This window comes from Atta colombica, unplaced genomic scaffold (assembly GCF_001594045.1).
Source record: "Atta colombica isolate Treedump-2 unplaced genomic scaffold, Acol1.0 scaffold16, whole genome shotgun sequence".
NCBI lineage: Eukaryota > Metazoa > Arthropoda > Insecta > Hymenoptera > Formicidae > Atta > Atta colombica.
The window spans coordinates 316,794-324,812 of NW_017259250.1; positions in this window are offsets into that span (position 1 = coordinate 316,794).

Genomic DNA, 8,019 nt, shown 5'->3' on the forward strand with positions numbered 1-8,019 from the left:
TTTTGAATTAGCTGTTCGCAAGTGAAAAATCGCCTTTCAACGTCTCTCGGTTTCAGTTCATGAGGCATCCAATTTTCTTGTTTTTGAATCATTCTCATGGCTCTCAATCGTACAGAAGTGGCTTGTTGAGTTACCCCCAATGATTCTGCAAGTTCCTCTTGCGTTTGATTCTAATTTTCTTCGAGTAATGCCTCTAATTTTTTGTCTTCGAATTTTTTTGACTGTCCAGAGCGAGGCTTGTCTTCAACGCTGAAATTTCCATCCTTGAAACGTCGAAACCATTCCTTACATGATTTATCAGTTGGAGCAGTGTCACCATAAACTTCGACAAGCATCGGCTTCGATGGGCTTCAGCCGCATTTTTCTTCCATTTAAAGCAGAAAATCAAAACTTCCCGCAAATGCTGCTTGGTTAATACAAAATTCGACATTTCAAACAGTAAAAATCAAGATTTTTGTTCTCGAATTTTGTACTTGATTTTTAAAACTTGAATTCAAAACTTGATTCAAAGCGATATAAACTGAATATTATTACTAGATGTTTAATCTCTCTGAAACGTCAAAATCAGTTGTCACTATGAACTATTCACAACAGCTGGAGCCATCTTTTAGGGAAGCGGACCGAACTAATTTGTACTCCCAATATTAAATGCGTAAATTTTGAAAGTTTTGTCTCAGTATAGTAATTGTAAGTATAGTATAGTAATTGTGTACTACTAAACTTAAAAAATTTATTTTTTCTCCTTGTAACACATCAAGACTTATTATTAAAGGAGACGTAATAAATTCTTCTAAGAATTCAATTTCAATTGATTTCAATTTTTGGAGCTTTAGCTTTTCAAAAAGTGTATTGAGTTGTTTTTTTATGAACAAGAATTTTCTTTACGACATCGTAGAGAATTCCATTTCGTAATAACAGGCACTGAAAATTTATAATTACATTCCTGAAGGCAAATATCAGATGCAACTGTACTAAATAAGTTCCAAAAAGCATTTAATTTTACAAAAGCAGAACGCAGAATAAATTTTTTTCAACATAGCATTACCAGAATTATCCAAAATTTTTTTACAATCTGTCATAGCAATAAGATTTAATATATGGGAACAATATGTTAACTTACGAGATAAAATAATTTCATTTTCCATTTCATCTGTAATAGAATTTTCAATGTCATGTTATTATCAATATTTATTAACATTTTTCCAAAATCGTTAATTTCAATATCTGAATCCGAATAATCTTCATCATTCAAAACATCTTTATTTATTTATAGTGTACTCCGATTTTGATTAGAGTCAAGTTTCAAGTTTGATAACACCAAAGCATCTGAAAGATTTAGTAAAATTTGTGACATTATCAGTTACTAAGTGAGTAACTTTAGATACATCTAAACTGGAATTTGTCAACATGTGATGAATAATGCAATATTTTTGTAAGTATTATTGTAAAGTATTCTTTTACAAGCTAATGTAATAAGATTAATGTACTAAGACTAATGTAATAAGACTTTCTTTCAAACGTATCCAAAATAAAATGAACAGTTATTCCTAAATAACTTTTGTTGCGACACCAAATATCAGCATAAAAAACTTGCTTTTGTAATAATTCTTTCAATTTAGATGTTTTTTCTTTGTAGGAGTAGTTTTTTCTTTCTTATTAATCTCAGTGAACGAAACACTTTCTCCAGGTAGAATTTTTTTAGATTCATTGTTTCCTGTTAATCCACTGATTAAATTTCTGAATGATAGTTTGTAGATCGTTTAAAGGATGCATTTCTTCGATGAAGTAAGTTAAAATTAAATTATGTATCTGTAATAAAGAAAAAATAAATAAATTATATTTATTCTTTATGCTTATAAAAAAATAATGATAAATAAATTTGTTTTTCTAAACAAAATATTGCTTTAATTATGCATTAGTTGCTTTGGTGTTACCAAACTTGAAAACTTTAATAAAAATCAGAGTATGTTACAAATTAAATAATATTTAATTCCCTCTTCATAGGCAATTTATTTTGCATCATTGATATAATACAAGGCTCGGCAAAATTTGCATTTCTCGGCCGATTTTCGAGAGACTCCGCTATTCCACTCGCCCCGCGCGCAGTCCAAATACCGCTCGACATTTAGGAGCGTCTAACGTTCAAAAACATGAGTTGTACGGGATGATCGCTTTGGGCGTTTGTAAACTTCATTCCTCTCTCTTTTGCGTTCATTATATAATTAACAGAATGAAGCAATGGGTGCTCAAAACGAATACATCCAATGAATTTTCAATAGTTTTCCACGTCACCTTTGAGATACTATTTTTGACGCGTTTTTTTTTAAGTAGTATCATCAATAGACTTAATTCACTGATAAAAATGATGAATTGTACGACCAAGTAATTAAACACAAACGAAGTGAAATAAAAAATACCTATTCTTATTTTCGGAATCTTTTATTGGCGAGATAAGTCGATTTGCATATTACACGTAGCGAGCCGCATAAGAGGCAGAGAATCATCTCTCAAGGTAGAACGTCTCTCATTTTTTATAAGCTTTATTTTTGAAAAAGATGTCTCACATAAATATATAGATCTGAACATGAAATGAATTCGAAGTCCGAAACCTCGAAAGGATATGATGATTCTTTCACCATTTTGTAAAAATCGGCACCAGTTTCTTTAACCGTTTTAAATACAATATTGTTCTGCAAATTACATAATTTTGCAAGTCAAGATGCTGTCCTTCAATTGACGCTGTAAAGGGATTAATTCGAAAAGAATTAATTCAGTTCTTTTCGAAGCAAATAAACCGTGTACCAAATTCATCTATAAGAGAATCTAGAAAATGAATATATTTCTTGAAATTATTGTCATGTTCTTTGAGAAGAATTTGACAAGAAGGAAAAAAGTGAAAAATATTATTATTTAAATGGGATTTTAATACTTGCAATTTTTTTCAGAAAAAATCAACGTGATTCACTAATTGGGAAATATTTTGATTTTTTTGCAGTTTTAAGTTAAGAAGTCTAAGTTGATCACTTATATCGGTAATAAAAGAGCTTCAGTAAGAAATGTCACATCTTGCAAGAGATATATATTCATGAAATTTTGAATTATTCATTTTTTTCAGGAAAAGGAGAACGTCTTTTCTTATCATAAAAAATATTTCTAAATATTTTGCAACATTAAGCCAATGAACTGGACAATGAAGTGGGACATCTGTGAAATAATTTTATGTTTCTCAGAGAAATAATTTAAATTTTCGATGAGTAAGGGACTTATGTCCATCTTTAATTTCATTAATTATTTTAGTGATAATCTCTATAACTGTTGAAAATTTTACCGGGTAATGTATTCCTGATGTATATTATGCAGTGAATAATGGGGATATATTAACTGGAAAGTTTTTTATTTTAAATATAGTAACAGCTAAAATAAATATGCATATCTTTAACATACCTTAAGTCAAAAGTTGAAATAAAAGGAGTTTCGGAACACAGTGTGTTAAACTTAGAGACAATGCGAAAAGAAATAAAAATATCTTGTCTCCCCCGGTGTTCAAGACAAAATGAAATCACAAAAATGATCTTCGAAGGAAGGAAAGTAAGGATTAGTTGGAAAGTGGTAGGAGGAGAAAAATAAGAGAGGATAGAAATATGGATGAAATTATGGAAGGAATAATAAAGACAAGAAGAAATTAAGAAGAAGAAAGAGATTGAATAATAGGTAGATAGGATTTAGGCAAAGATTCTGTATCATTTTGTCTATTTAGACCTTGTTTTTGTCTTTTTATGTATATCATTTCGGATATCAATCTCTTATCATATAATATTATATGAAGATTCACCAATATCTTCACTTTCATTCCATCTAAAATTGTGATTGTGATTTATATGTGATCAGAAATGACCGATAGAAAACCCGTTTTTTTATTGTTATCCAAAATATGCTCACGTATCCTCGTACTTAATTTTCTCTTGGTTTGACCAACATAGCTAGCCTCGCAATCATCACATGAGATCTTATAGACCATATTTTGATCAGCAATTCTGACCTGTTCTTTCCTCTTTTAATAAAACTTTTCAAGGTGTTGGTGATGGAAAATTTACAGTGAAACATGATAGGTATGGGTGAGAAAACTTCCGGAGATAGATTTAACGTAAGGAACTGTAAAAAATTTTTCATTGATTTATGGATTGCGTGTAGCATGTTTATAGTATATGTGAAATTTTAATCGGTTTTCAATTGTGAAAAAAATAAAAGGGAGAGGATAACCATTATTTAAAAAAATATGAATAGTTTCAACAAGATTGTTATGTTGAATCCGAGGATGTGATAACAGAAATATTTTCAAATATATCAACGATACGAACTAATGATTATGTCTCTTTTACAAAAACAGACAAAGAGAGTGAATTGGAATGGAAATTCAGGAACCTTTCCAAAAATGTAATTTTATATGTTTATGTGATATGTTTTGTATTATGATATCGAAAATAATTCTTTATTGTCAATAATCAAAATGGTGTTAAGAAAATTCAATCTATTGTCAGTGCCAATCTCCATGGTAAATTGTATGTAAAGAATTAAAAATAATAAGAGTATCGTCAATGTATTCAGATGGAAGTGTGAGAACGATGTCATCGACATATCTGTAATAAAATAGTGGATGTACTTGTAAATTCGAGATGGCAATCTCTTCCAAATCCTGCATTACTATGTCAGCAATGATAGGAGATAAAGGTGAACCCATTGGAGTATCAAAAACTTATTTATAAAACTTATTATTTAAGGTGAAAAAAGTAGAATTCAAAACAAATTTTACAGTAACAAATTCCTCTTTTGAAATATCAATTTTTGTGGATATGTGAACCCTCTCTTCTCAATACTATTCAATGCCAAATCTACAGGAACATTAGTAAAGAGAGACACAACGTCCTCTAATATATAATTAGAGTCAAAAGTCATGCCGTTTAATTTCTTTACAAGATAGAAATTGTCTTTAATATAGGAGGAGCTTGTGGCTCTTAATAATTACGTTGTGTAAAAAAAGAGAAAAATAGTAAGGGGCTGTTTATAGATGATACAATATACTCTCAATGGGTTACTAACTTTATGAATTTTGATCAATCCATACGCTTTAGGAATATTATCATTCGAAGTCATTAATTTTTTATATGTCAATTCATCGATGAAACCAACGGCCTTACATCTTATAAGAAGCATACGTAAGTCTTGTGTCAACTTTTTCGTAGGATCCCTGTTAATAATAGAATAGTCAACATCCGAAAGAATCCCCTCCAGCTTTGATATATATGAATTTTTATCAATCTTATCACGACAGTGACTTTATCTGCATTGGTAATAAGCAAATTAGGATGATTAATAAATATCTTAGTGAGATGCAGCCATTCTAAAATTATTCTGTCACTGAAACTAGGAGAAGGAAAATTGTTATAAAATCTATTGAAAATAGGAATGGAGAATAGGATATTTCTAATGAAGTTGACAATATTCTTAGGGCGATCAGTAATATCATTTTCAATATGTTTGAATTCAACTAGGACTTTTTCTTTATTGTCTTGATTGATAGGAAGACTAAATTTTTTACCTAGTTGTAACAAGTATTGAATTTTGAGAGAAATATCGATACTACTTAAATTGACAAAGCAGTTGTCTTATAACCTCTAAAGGAGAAGTTTCACTAAATTCTTTTGGATGAATGTAGACTTTTTCAGTGTCAGAATAGTGAGCCCCAATGTAGTGTGAGACCTCACAAACAGTGAGTAGATTCTTATTGTTCAAATTGTTACAAAGATCATTTGAAATAGTACAGACATATGAGATCGGTCTTTTTTTGAACAAGAAAAATTAAATTTTTTTATTCACCAATCAATCTTCTTGTGTATTTTATTCTGTTCAAGAAAATAAGAACTAATATATCTAAATATTTGAAAAACTCATCATCTATGGAAGCTGGCAAAACAACAGGAATTGTATTAGAGGTATTAAAAATACGCACTCTAATTATATGCAAATGGGAATAGGCATCCTTCAATTCTAGTCGCATGATTGTCTTCACAAATTTTAATTGAATATTTTCAAGTCGTTTATATGAGTTACTATTGTAAAGTGAAAAATCTTTGACCTTGGTGAATTTGTATAAATGTGGAGGAACTAACCCTAATTTGAAACACGAATTTAAAAATTTAATGCGGACCCTAATATTTGCGCTTAATTTGACTAAATTACATAGTTCTTTAAGTAAATTGCAAGTATTAACACCAAAATTATTTTTGATAAAGGAAAAAATGAAAGGAAAATAAACGTGAGTATACGCATAGTTTCGCTCGCGTGTATTAAATTATCTGATTAGTAATGAGGCTCATAAATTTCAGAAAAACAAAGAAAAAAGAGGGCTACGACCCAAAATTATTATATACAATAAAAACAGAACAGGATAAGTAAAAAGTACAAAAAGGAAACGAAAATGTTTTAAGCAATCTTGATCTTTACTAATTTTGCTGAATATATTATCTCACATATTACATTGTTTGTATGTTAGTCTTTAATAATTCATCTCGTTTTCTAACGTTAAAAATTTGTTATATTATAATTTATATCCAGTTATATTATTTCAATCTTGCGCTATATTTTTATTTATATACATGTGTTTTCTACAGAGTCATACTCATGTTTGCGTTCTTCGTTCACTTATAATCGAAAGATTCTCATTCCTTTTATCAAATTGATACCAACCAGAAGCATACAATAATTGACTGCAAGTAGTTATCATTCGCGTCCTTTCCGTTATACATTATAATTATAATGTTACGATAATTAATTTTATGTTATCAGCGTTTACCTTAGAGAGCGAAATATTTATTGTATTATGTTTTGTTTATTTTCCAACCGTTATTTATTATGTATGTTTTTATTATTGAGAATGATCCGGTCGCGATGGAAACGTCTATTGCTAGCATTATTTATTAAAAGTTCAACTTAAAACATTTTCGTTTCCCTTTTGTTTTTTTGTACTTCCTACTTATCCTGTTTTTATATAATAATTTTTGGCTCGCAGCCCTCTTTTTTCTTTGTTTTTCTTTCAATAATTACTTCATCCCTGAAGATGGCTCGAATGGAACTGAACGTTCAATCGATATTGTATATAAGAATTGAAATATATTATTGTGAAGATCAAACGCATCGACTTCTGCATCGACTTATTATTGCTCTCAATCGCCGGATATTTCTGATAGATGATTGTAATAAAAGATAATTTGGAAGCCATTGTTGGAAGCAAAAATGATTTATTGTAAAATAATAAAAGGTAGCTCACTGACACAAACAAAAATTCATCATATCGCAAACACTTATAGGTATACAACTTTGCTTCTGCCGTTTTTTTTCCGAAATTCGAGGCTTTATTGTAAAAAACTGGTTATACATTATTTATGATTCAAAGTATTGTCCATCGCTGGCCACTACTTTCTCCCATCTTTCGGGTAGCGTACGAATCCCGCGTCGATAAAACTGGTCATCTTTTGAGGCTATCCACGAATCGATCCAATTCTTTACTTCTTCATAAGACCGGAAGTGCTGGTCAACCAGACCGTGTGCCATTGATCGAAACAAGTGATAGTCAGAGGGAGCAACGTCTGGAAAATACGGCGGGTGGGGTAGGATTTCCCATTTCAACGTTTCCAAGTATGTCTTGACCACTTTCGCAACATGGGGTCGAGCATTGTCATGCTGCAAAATCATTTTATCATGTCTCTCGTTGTATTGCGGCCGTTTGTCTTTCAATGCTCGGCTCAAATGCATCAATTGCGTTCGATACCGATCGCCTGTGATTGTTTCAGTCGGTTTTAACAGTTCATAATACACTACGCCGAGCTGGTCCTACCAAATACAGAGCATGACCTTGGAGCCGTGAATATTCGGTTTGGCCGTCGACGTGGAAACATGGCCGGGACTCCCCATGATTCTCTGCGCTTGGGATTATCGTAATGAACCCATTTTTCGTCCCCAGTC